The sequence below is a fragment of the Nerophis lumbriciformis genome, linkage group LG10 (genome assembly GCF_033978685.3).
Source record: "Nerophis lumbriciformis linkage group LG10, RoL_Nlum_v2.1, whole genome shotgun sequence".
Classification (NCBI taxonomy): Eukaryota; Metazoa; Chordata; class Actinopteri; order Syngnathiformes; family Syngnathidae; genus Nerophis; species Nerophis lumbriciformis.
Window position 1 is genome coordinate 787,501 of NC_084557.2, and position 17,500 is coordinate 805,000.

A 17,500-nucleotide genomic window follows, 5' to 3' on the forward strand; every position below is an offset into this window, starting at 1 on the left:
TCACATTTACACGCCGCAGACTTCGTTGTGCGACGTGGCGAAGGATGACTGCATTGCAATACTCAATTGGCCCTATAGGCGAGTCATATTAATGACCAAAAACGGTGTGGCAAAATCTTGTTTAGGGCCACAAAAAAGCCTCAGGCCGCCTGTGAATCTGTCAGTTCTTATTACAAACGAAATGAGATGTTTGTCTTACATTGTGGTCAGGGGCGCCACTAGGGATTTTGGGCCCCATGAAAAGAATCTTTACAGGGCCCCCAACACAGTGTCATTATTTCTGTATTATAATTTCATCATCATTAGGGGCCTCTCTGGGCCCCCCTCCATCATGGGCCCCTAGAATCCGTCTCCTTTACCCCCCCTTTTCGACGCCCGGTCAATACAATACATACAGTAAGGAAGAGATTCATCAGGACCCATGAATCTCGCGTGAGAGGAAGAAGGGTGTGGTTCATTATTTTGCAATCCAGTCTGCTGAAAATGATGGAAAGTGCCACTCTACATAGCAAATGGCGCTGAGGTCAAAGTCGAAATTGCCACAAAACACTTTTGAAGATATTCAACACTGTACTGCCATCTGGCGGCTAAAGTGGAGAGTGCAACCCCCCCCCCCCCCCCCCCACCCCAATTTGTCACGTTTCACGTGTCAGGTAAACCTAGTGGCACACCGACGAATGTCATTGCTTCATGTATGCGTAGACGCGCGTGAAAGGCACGACACACACGGCTATTCCGCAGTCGCCTCGGTTTAATCCTTTTAGAGCGCATCACTGCGAGCTTTTCTACGTTTCATTCACGGCCGTGTCCATGAGCTGTTTTGACAACATGTCGGAATCTCATTAGACTAATAATGCACTAGATTAGAAGGCGGCCTATGTATATATATATACAGGTAAAAGCCAGTAAATTAGAATATTTTGAAAAACTTGGATGACAGAGCAACCTCAAACCATCACTGATGGTTTGGGTTGGTTTTGTTTGCATTTCCTTTGGAAATCGAGGTCCCAGAGTCTGGAGGAAGACAGGAGAGGCACAGGATCCACGTTGCCTAAAGTCTAGTGTAAAGTTTCCACCATCAGTGATGGTTTGGGGTGCCATGTCATCTGCTGGTGTCGGTCCACTCTGTTTCCTGAGATCCAGGGTCAACGCAGCCGTCTACCAGCAAGTTTTAGAGCACTTCATGCTTCCTGCTGCTGACCTGCTCTATGGAGATGGAGATTTCAAGTTCCAACAGGACTTGGCGCCTGCACACAGCGCAAAATCTACCCGTGCCTGGTTTACGGACCATGGTATTTCTGTTCTAAATTGGCCCGCCAACTCCCCTGACCTTAGCCCCATAGAAAATCTGTGGGGTATTGTGAAAAGGAAGATGCAGAATGCCAGACCCAAAAACGCAGAAGAGTTGAAGGCCACTATCAGAGCAACCTGGGCTCTCATAACACCTGAGCAGTGCCAGAAACTCATCGACTCCATGCCACGCCGCATTAACGCAGTAATTGAGGCAAAAGGAGCTCCAACCAAGTATTGAGTATTGTACATGCTCATATTTTTCATTTTCATACTTTTCAGTTGGCCAACATTTCTAAAAATCCCTTTTTTGTATTAGCCTTAAGTAATATTCTAATTTTGTGACACACGGAATTTTGGATTTTCATTTGTTGCCACTTCAAATCATCAAAATTAAATGAAATAAACATTTGAATGCATCAGTCTGTGTGCAATGAATAAATATAATGTACAAGTTACACCTTTTGAATGCAATTACTGAAATAAATCAAGTTTTTCAAAATATTCTAATTTACTGGCTTTTACCTGTATATATATATATATATATATATATATATATATATATATATATATATTCTGATGAACGCAGCAGCAAGTCGTTACCTGTACCACAATGCTGGGTTGAGTCATATTTCTGGGTTATTTCTAAGAAGTTGGGCAGTTTTTGTGCCCCAAACAGTAACCCAGAATCTTAAAAAACTACAAGTTGCAATAATAACCTCTGCCTGTTGGAGTCATAAACTATTATGACACTTGGACGTCAAAAAACATGAAAATGACCAATTACCAATTTATTTGGTAGAATTGACCCAGCATTGCAGCTAAAATGACCCAGCATTGGGGTTGAATTTATAATCCATCTAGTTGGGTTAAATTAACCCAGCGATGGTTTGGTCGAATAGTTACCCAGCAGCTAAGTTGAAAACTACCCAAATTGGGTAGGTTATTTTCTCTACCCAAATACTGGGTTGAGTCTTATTTACGGGTTATTTCTAAGAAGTTGGGTAGTTTTTCTAACCCAGCATCTAAAAAACTACAAGTTGCAATACTGACCTCTGCCTGTTGGAGTCCTAAATTATGATGACACTTGGACGCTATAAAACATGAACATTACCAAATTATTTTGGTAGAATTGACCCAGCATTGCAGCTAAAATGACCCAGCATAGGGGTTGAATTTATAACCCATCTAGCTGGGTTAAATCAACCCAGTGCTGGTTTGGTCCAATAGTTACCCAGCAGCTGGGTTGAAAACTACCCAAATTGGGTAGGTTGTTTTCTCTACCCAAATGCTGGGTTGAGTCATATTTATGGGTTATTTCTAAGAAGTTGGGTAGTTTTTGTGCCCCAGCCAATAACCCAGCATCTTTAAAAAACTACAAGTTGCAATACTGACCTCTGCCTGTTGGAGTCATAACTTATTATGACACTTGGACGACAGAAAACATGAAAATGACCAATTTGTTTGTTAGACTTGACCCAGCATTGCAGTCAAAATGACCCAGCATTGGGGTTGAATATATAATCCATCTAGCTGGGTTAAATCAACCCGGCGCTGGTTTGGTCCAATAGTTACCTAGCAGCTGGGTTGAAAATTACCCAAATTGGGTAGGTTATTTTTTTCACCCAAATTCTGGGTTGAGTCCTATTTATGGGTTATTTCTAAGAAGTTGGGTAGTTTTTGTGACCCAGCATCTTAAAAAACTACAAGTTGCAATACTGACATCTGCCTGTTGCAGTCATAACTTATTATGACACTTGGACAACAAAAAACATGAAAATTACAAATTTATTTGGTAAAATTGACCCAGCATTGCAGTTAAAATAACCCAGCATCGGGGTTGAATTTATAACCCATCTAGCTGGGTTAAATTAACCCAGGGCTGGTTTGGTCCAATAGTTACCCAGCAGCTGGGTTGAAAACTACCCAAATTGGGTTGGTTATTTTCTTCACCCAAATACTGGGTTGAGTCATATTTATGGGTTATTTCTAAGAAGTTGGGTAGTTTTTGTGACCCAGCATCATTAAAAACTACAAGTTGCAATACTGACCTCTGCCTGTTGGAGTCATAATTTTTTGACACTTGGACGACAAAAAACAAGAAAATTACAAATTTATTTGGTAGAATTGACCCAGCATTGCAGTTAAAATAACCCAGCATCGGGGTTGAATTTATAACCCATCTAGCTAGGTTAAATTAAACCAGCGTTGGTTTGGTTCAATAGTTACCCAGCAGCTGGGTTGAAAACTACCCAAATTGGGTAGGTTATTTTCTCTACCCAACTGCTGGGTTGAGCTTGTTGAGACATATTTATGGGTTATTTCTAAAAAGTTGGGTAGTTTTTCTAACCCAGCATCTAAAAAACTACAAGTTGCAATACTGACCTCTGCCTGTTGGAGTCCTAAATTATTATGACACTTGGACGCTATAAAACATGAACATTACCAAATTATTTTGGTAGAATTGACCCAGCATTGCAGCTAAAATGACCCAGCATAGGGTTTGAATTTATAACCCATCTAGCTGGGTTAAATCAACCCAGCGCTGGTTTGGTCCAATAGTTACCCAGCAGCTGGGTTGAAAACTACCCAAATTGGGTCAGTTATTTTCTCTACCTAAATGCTGGGTTGAGCTTGTTGAGTCATATTTATGGGTTATTTCTAAGAAGTTGGGTAGTTTTTGTGACCCAGCATCTTAAAAAACTACAAGTTGCAATACTGACCTCTGCCTGTTGGAGTCATAATTTTTTGACACTTGGACAACAAAAAACATGAAAATTACAAATTCATTTGGTAGAATTGACCCAGCATTGCAGTTAAAATAACCCAGCATCGGGGTTGAATTTATAATCCATCTAGCAGGGTTAAATTAACCCAGCGCTGGTTTGGTCCAATAGTTACCCAGCAGCTGGGTTGAAAACTACCCAAATTGGGTTGGTTATTTTCTCTACCCAAATGCAGGATTGAGCCTGTTGAGTCATATTTATGGGTTATTTCTAAGAAATTGGGTAGTTTTTGTGACCCAGCCAATAACCCAGCATCTTTAAAAAAACTACAAGTTGCAATACTGACATCTGCCTGTTGGAGTCATAACTTATTATGACACTTGGACGACAAAAAACATGAAAATGACCAATTTGTTTGTTTGACTTGACCCAGCATTGCAGTCAAAATGACCCAGCATTGGGGTTGAATGTATAATCCATCTAGCTGGGTTAAATCAACCCGGCGCTGGTTTGGTCCAATAGTTACCCAGCAACTGGGTTGAAAACTACCCAAATTGGGTAGGTTATTTTCTCTACCTAAATGCTGGGTTGAGTCATATTTATGGGTTATTTCTAAGAAGTTGGATAGTTTTTGTGACCCAACCAGTAACCCAGCATCTAACTACAAGTTGCAATACTGACATCTGCCTGTTGGAGTCCTAACTTATAATGACACTTGGACGACAAAAAACATGAAAATGACCAATTTGTTTGGTAGACTTGACCCAGCATTGCAGTTAAAATGACCCAGCCTTGGGGTTGAATTTATAATCCATCTAGCTGGGTTAAATCAACCCAGCGATGGTTTGGTCCAATAGTTACCCAGCAGCTGGGTTGAAAACTACCCAAATTGGGTAGGTTATTTTCTCTACCTAAATGCTGGGTTGACTCATATTTATGGGTTATTTCTAAGAAGTTGGGTAGTTTTTGTGCCCCAGCCAATAACCCAGCATCACTAAAAACTACAAGTTGCAATACTGACCTCTGCCTGTTGGAGTCATAACTTATAATGACACTTGGACGACAAAAAACATGAAAATGACCAATTTGTTTGTTAGACTTGACCCAGCATTGCAGTCAAAATGACCCAGCATTGGGGTTGAATGTATAATCCATCTAGCTGGGTTAAATCAACCCGGCGTTGGTTTGGTCCAATAGTTACCCAGCAGCTGGGTTGAAAACTACCCAAATTGGGTAGGTTATTTTCTCTACCTAAATGCTGGGTTGACTCATATTTATGGGTTATTTCTAAGAAGTTGGGTAGTTTTGGTGACCCAGCATCTTAAAAAAATACAAGTTGCAATACTGACATCTGCCTGTTGGAGTCATAATTTTTTGACACTTGGACAACAAAAAACATGAACATTACCAATTTATTTGGTTTAATTGACCCAGCATTGCAGTCAAAATGACCCAGCATTGGGGTTGAATTTATAATCCATCTAGCTGGGTTAAATCAACCCAGCGATGGTTTGGTCCAATAGTTACCCAGCAGCTGGGTTGAAAACTACCCAAATTGGGTAGGTAATTTTCTCTACCCAAAAGCTGGGTTGAGCCTGTTGAGTCATATTTATGGGTTATTTCTAAGAAATTGGGTAGTTTTAGTGACCCAACCAGTAACCCAGCATCTTAAAAAACTACAAGTTGCAATACTGACCTCTGCCTGTTGGAGTCATAACTTATTATGACACTTGGACGTCAAAAAACATGAAAACGATTGGTAGAATCGACCCAGAATTGCAGTTAAAATAACCCAGCATTGGGGTTGAATTCATAATCCATCTAGCTGGGTTAAATTAACCCAGGGCTGGTTTGGTCCAATAGTTACCCAGCAGCTGGGTTGAAAACTACCCAAATTGGGTTGGTTATTTTCTCTACCCAAATGCAGGATTGAGCCTGTTGAGTCATATTTATGGGTTATTTCTAAGAAGTTGGGTAGTTTTTGTGCCCCAGCCAATAACCCAGCATCATTAAAAACTACAAGTTGCAATACTGACCTCTGCCTGTTGGAGTCATAATTTATTATGACACTTGGACGACAAAAAACATGAAAATGACCAATTTGTTTGTTAGACTTGACCCAGCATTGCAGTCAAAATGACCCAGCATTGGGGTTGAATTTATAATCCATCTAGCTGGGTTAAATCAACCCGGCGCTGGTTTGGTCCAATAGTTACCCAGCAGCTGGGTTGAAAACTACCCAAATTGGGTAGGTTATTTTCTCTACCTAAATGCTGGGTTGACTCATATTTATGGGTTATTTCTAAGAAGTTGGGTAGTTTTTGTGACCCAGCATCTTAAAAAAATACAAGTTGCAATACTGACATCTGCCTGTTGGAGTCATAATTTTTTGACACTTGGACAACAAAAAACATGAAAATTACAAATTAATTTGGTAGAATTGACCCAGCAATTTATAATCCATCTAGCAGGGTTAAATTAACCCAGGGCTGGTTTGGTCCAATAGTTACCCAGCAGCTGGGTTGAAAACTACCCAAATTAAGTAGGTTATTTTCTTCACCCAAATGCTGGGTTGAGTCATATTTACGGGTTATTTCTAAGAAGTTGGGTAGTTATTTAAACCAACCAGTAACCCAGCATCTCTAAAACTACAAGTTGCAATACTGACCTCTGCCTGTTGGAATCACAAATTATTATGACACTTGGATGTCAAAAACCATGAAAATTACCAATTTATTTGGTTTAATTGACCCAGCATTGCAATTAAAATGACCCAGCATTGGGGTTGAATTTATAATCCATCTAGCTGGGTTAAATTAACCCAGCGATGGTTTGGTCCAATAGTTACCCAGCAGCTGGGTTGAAAACTACCCAAATTGGGTTGGTTATTTTCTCTACCCAAATGCTGGGTTGAGCCTGTTGAGTCATATTTATGGGTTATTTCTAAGAAGTTGGGTAGTTTTTGTGACCCAGCCAATAACCCAGCATCTTAAAAAACTACAAGTTGCAATACTGACCTCTGCCTGTTGGAGTCATAATTTATTATGACACTTGGACGACAAAAAACATGAAAATGACCAATTTGTTTGGTAGACTTGACCCAGCATTGCAGTCAAAATGACCCAGCATTGGGGTTGAATTTATAATCCATCTAGTTGGGTTAAATTAACCCAGGGCTGGTTTGGTCCAATAGTTACCCAGCAGCTGGGTTGAAAACTACCCAAATTGGGTAGGTTATTTTCTTCACCCAAATTCTGGGTTGAGTCCTATTTATGGGTTATTTCTAAGAAGTTGGGTAGTTTTTGTGACCTTGCATCTTTAAAACTACAAGTTGCAATACTGACATCTGCCTGTTGCAGTCATAACTTATTATGACACTTGGACAACAAAAAACATGAAAATTACAAATTTATTTGGTAAAATTGACCCAGCATTGCAGTTAAAATAACCCAGCATCGGGGTTGAATTTATAACCCATCTAGCTGGGTTAAATTAACCCAGGGCTGGTTTGGTCCAATAGTTACCCAGCAGCTGGGTTGAAAACTACCCAAATTGGGTTGGTTATTTTCTCTACCCAAATGCAGGATTGAGCCTGTTGAGTCATATTTATGGGTTATTTCTAAGAAATTCGGTAGTTTTTGTGACCCAGCCAATAACCCAGCATCTTTAAAAAACTACAAGTTGCAATACTGACCTCTGCCTGTTGGAGTCATAACTTATTATGACACTTGGACGACAAAAAACATGAAAATGACCAATTTGTTTGGTAGACTTGACCCAGCATTGCAGTCAAAATGACCCAGCATTGGGGTTGAATGTATAATCCATCTAGCTGGGTTAAATCAACCCGGCGTTGGTTTGGTCCAATAGTTACCCAGCAGCTGGGTTGAAAACTACCCAAACTGGGTAGGTTATTTTTTTCACCCAAATGCTGGGTCAAGTCATATTTACGGGTTATTTCTAAGAAGTTGGGTCGTTATTTGACCCAACCAGTAACCCAGCATCATTAAAAACTACAAGTTGCAATACTGACCTCTGCCTGTTGGAGTCATAATTTTTTGACACTTGGACAACAAAAAACATGAAAATTACAAATGTATTTGGTATAATTGACCCTGCATTGGGGTTGAATTTATAACCCATCTAGCTGGGTTAAATCAACCCAGGGCTGGTTTGGTCCAATAGTTACCCAGCAGCTGGGTTGAAAACTACCCAAATTGGGTAGGTTATTTTCTCTACCCAACTGCTGGGTTGAGCTTGTTGAGACATATTTATGGGTTATTTCTAAGAAGTTGGGTAGTTTTTCTAACCCAGCATCTTAAAAACTACAAGTTGCAATACTGACCTCTGCTTGTTGGAGTCATAAATTATTATGACACTTGGACGCTATAAAACATGAACATTACCAAATTATTTTGGTAGAATTGACCCAGCATTGCAGCTAAAATAACCCAGCATCGGGGTTGAATTTATAATCCATCTAGCTGGGTTAAATAAACCCAGCGATGGTTTGGTCCAATAGTTACCCAGCAGCTGGGTTGAAAACTACCCAAATTGGGTAGGTTATTTTCTCTACCTAAATGCTGGGTTGAGTCATATTTATGGGTTATTTCTAAGAAGTTGGGTAGTTTTTGTGACCCAGCATCTTAAAAACTACAAGTTGCAGTACTGACCTGTGCCTGGTGGAGTCATAATTTTTTGACACTTGGACAACAAAAAACATGAACATTACCAATTTATTTGGTTTAATTGACCCAGCATTGCAGTCAAAATGACCCAGCATTGGGGTTGAATTTATAATCCATCTAGCTGGGTTGAATCAACCCAGCGATGGTTTGGTCCAATAGTTACCCAGCAGCTGGGTTGAAAACTACCCAAATTGGGTAGGTAATTTTCTCTACCCAAAAGCTGGGTTGAGCCTGTTGAGTCATATTTATGGGTTATTTCTAAGAAATTGGGTAGTTTTAGTGACCCAACCAGTAACCCAGCATCTTAAAAAACTACAAGTTGCAATACTGACTTCTGCCTGTTGGAGTCATAACTTATTATGACACTTGGACGACAAAAAACATGAAAACGATTGGTAGAATCGACCCAGAATTGCAGTTAAAATAACCCAGCATTGGGGTTGAATTCATAATCCATCTAGCTGGGTTAAATTAACCCAGGGCTGGTTTGGTCCAATAGTTACCCAGCAACTGGGTTGAAAACTACCCAATTTGGGTACCCAGCGGTTTCTAGAGTGCACGTATACACGCATTGATGATGGCTGTTTATGATACTGAGGGCAGGTTTTATGATATCAAGGTGATCTAAATGTCGGGGAAGGTCACGCTGCACCTGCATCGCTCCATTAGCTGCCACTGAACAATGACCACAGGCGTGCAGCGTGCAGAGTTCATGAATGCAGTGCAGGAATATGTGGCTTAATATGAAAGATGGGTAGGAAAAAAAAAAGTAGGAGTGGTGGGGGGAATGGTGCAGTAGAGAGATGTTTTCTGCTTGAAATGCAAGTCACACCCGGCTCACAGGGACATCGGCACACATGTAGAGCAGGCAGGAGTGGGCCAGCCACACCTGCCAGGTAATTACCCCACATCAAATATTTGCTGATGGCTTCATCTCCAAGGAGGAGTCGCCGGATTGACTTCACCGACTCAAGACCGGCGAGAACGCCACAAATTGGGTCATCGCCCTACAATAAGGTAAAGAAATAAAGAAGCCGGCGTTGCCAACGAGGAGGAGCTGCCGAGGCACGAGGGATGATTACACCATGACGCGAGACAAGAGACAGAGCAGGGGTGTTAACAATGGCTGCCCCAGGACGGAGGAGGAGAAGAAGAAGAAGAAGGGGGCTGAGGTCAGCATAGTCTTCAAATAGCCATGAGGGAGCTGGGCTCTGAATGCATGTAAGTAGTCAGAAAACAAAGAGTGTCAGACAGCAAAGTAAGTGTGCGCTCATAAAGCCCATAAACCTTCTGTGTAAGGAGTATTACAGTTCCAGTTTCAAAATATTATCAGACTAAAATAAACCCATCCATCCATCCATCTTCTTCCGCTTATCCGAGAAGCCCAGACTTCCCTCTCCCCAGCCACTTCGTCCAGCTCTTCCCGAGGCGTTCCCAGGCCAGCCGGGAGACATAGTCTTCCCAACGTGTCCTGGGTCTTCCCCGTGGCCTCCTACCGGTCGGACGTGCCCCAAACACCTCCCTAGGGAAGCGTTCGGGTGGCATCCTGACCAGATGCCCGAACCACCTCATCTGGCTCCTCTCGAGCTTCTCACCCTCTCTCTAAGGGAGAGACCCGCCACCCGGCGGGGGAAACTCATTTCGGCCGCTTGTACCCGTGATCTTGTCCTTTCGGTCATAACCCAAAGCTCATGACCATAGGTGAGGATGGGAACGTAGATCGACCAGTAAATTGAGAGCTTTGCCTTCCGGCTCAGCTCCTTCTGCACCACAATGGATCGATACAGCGTCCGCATTACTGAAGACGCCGCACCGATCCGCCTGTCGATCTCACCATCCACTCTTCTCTCACTCGTGATCAAGACTCCGAGGTACTTAAACTCCTCCACTTGGGGCAGGGTCTCCTCCCCAACCCGGAGATGGCACTCCACCCTTTTCCGGGCAAGAACCATGGACTCGAACTTGGAGGAGCTGATTCCCATCCCAGTCGCTTCACACTCAGCTGCGAACAGATCCAGTGAGAGCTGAAGATCCTGACCAGATGCCCGAACCACCTCATCTGGCTCCTCTCGAGCTTCTCACCCTATCTCTAAGGGAGAGACCCGCCACCCGGCGGAAGAAACTCATTTTCGGTCCGCTTGTACCCGTGATCTTGTCCTTTCGGTCATAACCCAAAGCTCATGACCATAGGTGAGGATGGGAACGTAGATCGACTAGTAAATTGAGAACTTTGCCTTCCGGCTCAGCTCCTTCTGCACCACAACGGATCGACACAGTGTCTGCATTACTGAAGACGCCGCACCGATCTGCCTGTCGATCTCAGGATCCACTCTTCCCTCACTCGTGAACAAGACTCCGAGGTACTTGAACTCCTCCACTTGGGGCAGGGTCTCCTCCCCAACCCGGAGATGGCACTCCACCCTTTTCCGGGCAAGAACCATGGACTCGGACTTGGAGGTGCTGATTCCCATCCCAGTCGCTTCACACTCAGCTGCGAACCGATCCAGTGAGAGCTGAAGATCCTGACCAGATACCCGAACCTCCTCATCTGGCTCCTCTCGAGCTTCTCACCCTATCTCTAAGGGAGAGACCCACCACCCGGCGGAAGAAACTCATTTTCGGGCCGCTTGTACCCGTGATCTTGTCCTTTCGGTCATAACCCAAAGCTCATGACCATAGGTGAGGATGGGAACGTAGATCGACTAGTAAATTGAGAATTTTGCCTTCCGGCTCAGCTCCTTCTGCACCACAACGGATCGACACAGCGTCTGCATTACTGAAGACGCCGCACCGATCTGCCTGTCGATCTCAGGATCCACTCTTCCCTCACTCGTGAACAAGACTCCGAGGTATTTGAACTCCTCCACTTGGGGAAGGGTCTCCTCCCCAACCCGGAGATGGCACTCCACCCTTTTCCGGGCGAGAACCATGGACTCGGACTTGGAGGTGCTGATTCCCATCCTAGTCGCTTCACACTCAGCTGCGAACCGATCCAGTGAGAGCTGAAGATCCTGACCAGATGCCCGAACCACCTCATCTGGCTCCTCTCGAGCTTCTCACCCTATCTCTAAGGGAGAGACCCGCCACCCGGCGGAGGAAACTCATTTGGGCCGCTTGTACCCGTGATCTTGTCCTTTCAGTCATAACCCAAAGCTCATGACCATAGGTGAGGATGGGAATGTAGATCGACCGGTAAATTGAGAGCTTTGCCTTCCGGCTCAGCTGCTTCTTCACCACAACGGATCGATACAGCGTCCGCATTACTGAAGACGCCGCACCGATTCGCCTGTCGACCTCACGATCAACTCTTCACTCACTCGTGAACAAGACTCCCAGGTACTTGAACTCTTCCACTTGGGACAAGATCTCCTCCCCAACCCGGAGATGGCACTCCACCCTTTCTCGGGCGAGAACCATGGACTCGGACTTGGAGGTGCTGATTCTCATCCCAGTCGCTTCACACTCAGCTGCGAACCGATCCAGTGAGAGCTGAAGATCCTGGCCAGATGAAGCCATCAGGACCACATCATCTGCAAAAAGCAGAGACCTAATCCTGCAGCCACTAAACCGGATCCCCTCAACGCCTTGACTGCGCCTAGAAATTCTGTCCATAAAGGTTATGAACAGAATGGGTGACAAAGGGCAGCCTTGGCGGAGTCCAACCCTCACTGGAAACGTGTCCGACTTACTGCCGGCAATGCGGACAAAAGCTCTGACACTGATCATACAGGGATTGTAGTTTCTTTCAAGAATAATGTAGAAATAAGTAAGGATTTTAAGTGACTAGAGCAGAGCTGGGCAAATATTTTGACTCGGGTGCCACATTGAGAGGAAAAATTTGTCAGGGGGGCCCAACGTGTATGTGTGTATATATGATATATACACATTTAGCTGTAAAAAGCTGCTGTACAGTATGTGTGTTTGGCTCCCTTATTCAGTAAAACCGTAAAAATGTACGGTTTTACTGAATGGGAAACTCAAAATGTACATTAAGATAAAGAAAGTGGGATTTACAATATTAACTATGAACATTTCTGGGGCTGAGGTTGCTGAGGTAGTTAAAAAGCTCCTCGGTGGCAAGGCCTCGGTGAGGCAAAGAATCAAACAGAGACCGAATTCAATTTGGACTCAATTGAGGAGACACGCCTGGACACACTGTACCCTTGTACAGTATCTCAGCACACTCTGCCAAAATATTGCATGCCCTCTTTCTTTTATTTTGGCTTTCTCCCCCCCACCTGACCACAGCTGCTTCCAGAGGGAAGTGGGTCGTAAACAGCGTTGCCTTTGGTTACCGAACAGTTCAAAAGAAGAGGTCGTAAAATAGTTCATATGTTATACCGTCGGAAAGGTCTCGTTCGCGCCGATGGGGCTACTTTAAATTGGGAACATTTTGCGCTACCCTGGCAAAGCTATTTACGAATGAAATTAAACAAAATGGGACAATTTAATGGTTACATCCTAAAAGACAAAATTGCCTCCTCTTGTAGCTCAGCCACACTTTTCACGTAGCTCTGTGCTTAACGTCTCATTTTGTTTACACACTTGTCTACTTTAACCCTGGCTAAAAAAAAGTTTCGACGTCCAATGTTTGTCTCGGAAGGAGGCGAGCGCCATCCATGCTAACGTCATCATGCTAACATTAGCATGCTAACTTTTTGAGCTAATTTTGTCAACGTTTACGCCAGAGTCATACAACTCGGTATGTGATACTCGTTAACGGTTGGCCGCAAACGATAGCGTGCTGGCAGGCTAACTTTAGCATGCTAAGTTTTTATCTAATTTTACACTTTTTTTCTCTATTTTCGCAACCATACACATTTGAGTGATATAACTTAGTATATGGAACATGCTAACTGTAGTCATGCTAACGTTTGCACACATGCTAAATGTTAGCATTTTAATGTAAGCATGCTAACGTTTTAGGCTAGCTGTGTCAGGTTCAAACACTGATGACATCTATTAAACAAGACAAGAGGCAAAGAATCAAACAGAGACAGAATTCAATTTGGACTCAATTGAGGGGACACGCCTGGACACGCTGTACCCTTGTACAGTATCTCAGCACACTCTGCCAAAATATTGCATGCCCTCTTTCTTTTATTTTGGCTTTCTCCCCCCCACCTGACCACAGCTGCTTCCAGAGGGAAGTGGGTCGTAAACAGCGTTGCCTTTGGTTACCGAACAGTTCAAAAGAAGAGGTCGTAAAATAGTTCATATGTTATAACGTCGGAAAGGTCTCGTTCGCGCCGATGGGGCTACTTTAAATTGGGAACATTTCGCGCTACCCTGGCAAAGCTATTTACGAATGAAATTAAACAAAATGGGACAATTTAATGGTTACATCCTAAAAGACAAAATTGCCTCCTCTTGTAGCTCAGCCACACTTTTCACGTAGCTCTGTGCTTAACGTCTCATTTTGTTTACACACTTGTCTACTTTAACCCTGGCTAAAAAAAAGTTTCGACGTCCAATGTTTGGTCTTGGCTGGATGGCCATCGGAAGGAGGCGAGCGCCATCCATGCTAACGTCATCATGCTAACATTAGCATGCTAAATTTTTCAGCTAATTTTGTCAATGTTTACGCCAGAGTCATACAACTCGGTATGTGATACTCGTTAACGGTTAGCCGCAAACGATAGCGTGCTGGCAGGCTAACTTTAGCATGCTAAGTTTTTATCTAATTTTACACTTTTTTTCTCTATTTTCGCAACCATACACATTTGAGTCATATAACTTAGTATATGGAACATGCTAACTGTAGTCATGCTAACATTTGCACACATGCTAAATGTTAGCATTTTAATGCAAGCATGCTAACGTTTTAGGCTAGCTGTGTCAGGTTCAAACACTGATGACATCTTTTAAACAAGACAAGAGGCAAAGAATCAAACAGAGACCGAATTCAATTTGGACTCAATTGAGGAGACACGCCTGGACACGCTGTACCCTTGTACAGTATCTCAGCACGCTCTGCCAAAAATATTGCATGCCCTCTTTCTTTTATTTTGGCTTTCTCCCCCCCACCTGACCACAGCTGCTTCCAGAGGGAAGTGGGTCGTAAACAGCGTTGCCTTTGGTTACCGAACAGTTCAAAAGAAGAGGTCGTAAAATAGTTCATATGTTATACCGTCGGAAAGGTCTCGTTCGCGCCGATGGGGCTACTTTAAATTGGGAACATTTCGCGCTACCCTGGCAAAGCTATTTACGAATGAAATTAAACAAAATGGGACAATTTAATGGTTACATCCTAAAAGACAAAATTGCCTCCTCTTGTAGCTCAGCCACACTTTTCACGTAGCTCTGTGCTTAACGTCTCATTTTGTTTACACACTTGTCTACTTTAACCCCAGCTGCTTCCAGAGGGAAGTGGGTCGTAAACAGCGTTGCCTTTGGTTACCGAACAGTTCAAAAGAAGAGGTCGTAAAATAGTTCAAAAAGAGTTCCATAAAATAGTTCAAAGAGAGTTCCGTAAAATAGTTCAAAAAGAGTTTGTCTGGAAATTGGGCAGATCATGTCATCTCTCCGCTTTGAAGTCACAGTGGAGTTTTACGAGCCTTCTTCTTGGTTGGTTTCAAAGACAGCCTTTTTGTCTTTTTGCCTGGAACGCATTTCAACACAACGTTTTTTGTGATAACTTACAAACAATTATTCTAAGAAGCCGTGTAGCACATTTTGTACAGTTACAACTAAAACTCTCGGATTCAGACACTCGGCACCATCTTAATAGCACGCCGATGGATTTTTTTCATTCATCCAGGTCTTTGCGTTCAATCAATCGCCACTGGACTGTTCAATCGATGGATTAAATGCCCTGATAAGTCAGTGAACTTGCACGCCTTCAAGTGTAACATCCCGCTAAAATAAAAAGGTGACTCGGCCCGGTAGTTTATTAGCATTATTGGCTTCGGCGCCACTTGGAGTGCGATCCTGCCGGAATACAAACAAACAAAAGGAGCTCGGAGGAGGGAATAAAAGGGGGAGAAGAAGAAAGAGGGATAAGGGGATGACAGGAGGCGAGATGAGGGATTTAAGCGGCGATAGGACGAGGCTTTTGTGAAGTCACAGAGGAGTAAAGGAGAAGTAGGTTTTATGCTAAAGTATGCAAATGACTCCGCTTTGTCGCCGCAGCCAAGAAACGCTGGAGAAAACACAAAGCACAAATGTGGGGACTCAGATTTGAATGCATTCCTGCACTGGACACTTTGAGCCCGATCATAGCAAGTGCTAATTAGCACAGAGTAAAAAAACGCACTATTACAAACAAATGTGAGGACTATACTGGCTGTGCCCATGGCAACACTCATTTCCCTCCACATTCATTACATCATATGCTCCAGACGTCCAACCTGTGTTGGGTCGGTATGTTGTGGAATATGCAGCGCACAAATATAATATGCACCACCTTCTCTGGGCTACGCGACCCAGACAATAGAACCTATTTTTGCCGAAGATGTTGTGATATAGTGTGTCCTGAATGATCCACTAGTAATATAAATGCATTGTGGAGGGGGGGCGTGGTCGGCGCGTCGGCTGCAGGAGCGGGGTGTGCCAGGGCCGGCTTTGGTACACAGCTGACAGGTGATTAGATTGCCCAGCTGGGGCTAGTTGTCTAATTGTCAGGTTCAAACACTGATGACATCTATTACCATACCATACCATACCAACTTTACAGGTAAAAGCCAGTAAATTAGAATATTTTGAAAAACTTGATTTATTTCAGTAATTGCATTCAAAAGGTGTAACTTGTACATTATATTTATTCATTGCACACAGACTGATGCATTCAAATGTTTATTTCATTTAATTTTGATGATTTGAAGTGGCAACAAATGAAAATCCAAAATTCCGTGTGTCACAAAATTAGAATATTACTTAAGGCTAATACAAAAAAGGGATTTTTAGAAATGTTGGCCAACTGAAAAGTATGAAAATGAAAAATATGAGCATGTACAATACTCAATACTTGGTTGGAGCTCCTTTTGTCTCAATTACTGCGTTAATGCGGCGTGGCATGGAGTCGATGAGTTTCTGGCACTGCTCAGGTGTTATGAGAGCCCAGGTTGCTCTGATAGTGGCCTTCAACTCTTCTGCGTTTTTGGGTCTGGCATTCTGCATCTTCCTTTTCACAATACCCCACAGATTTTCTATGGGGCTAAGGTCAGGGGAGTTGGCGGGCCAATTTAGAACAGAAATACCATGGTCCGTAAACCAGGCACGGGTAGATTTTGCGCTGTGTGCAGGCGCCAAGTCCTGTTGGAACTTGAAATCTCCATCTCCATAGAGCAGGTCAGCAGCAGGAAGCATGAAGTGCTCTAAAACTTGCTGGTAGACGGCTGCGTTGACCCTGGATCTCAGGAAACAGAGTGGACCGACACCAGCAGATGACATGGCACCCCAAACCATCACCCAACCATGCAAATTTTGCATTTCCTTTGGAAATCGAGGTCCCAGAGTCTGGAGGAAGACAGGAGAGGCACAGGATCCACGTTGCCTGAAGTCTAGTGTAAAGTTTCCACCATCAGTGATGGTTTGGGGTGCCATGTCATCTGCTGGTGTCGGTCCACTCTGTTTCCTGAGATCCAGGGTCAACGCAGCCGTCTACCAGCAAGTTTTAGAGCACTTCATGCTTCCTGCTGCTGACCTGCTCTATGGAGATGGAGATTTCAAGTTCCAACAGGACTTGGCGCCTGCACACAGCGCAAAATCTACCCGTGCCTGCTTTACGGACCATGGTATTTCTGTTCTAAATTGGCCCGCCAACTCCCCTGACCTTAGCCCCATAGAAAATCTGTG

At 43.5% G+C, this 17,500-nt stretch overlaps 1 protein-coding gene across 1 annotated transcript in view; it reads right to left on the bottom strand.

Moving 5' to 3' along the window:
* The window catches only part of grm3 (glutamate receptor, metabotropic 3), a 103,105-nt gene that overhangs the window by 79,971 nt on the left and 5,634 nt on the right, over positions 1–17,500 (bottom strand). The window lies entirely within an intron of this gene.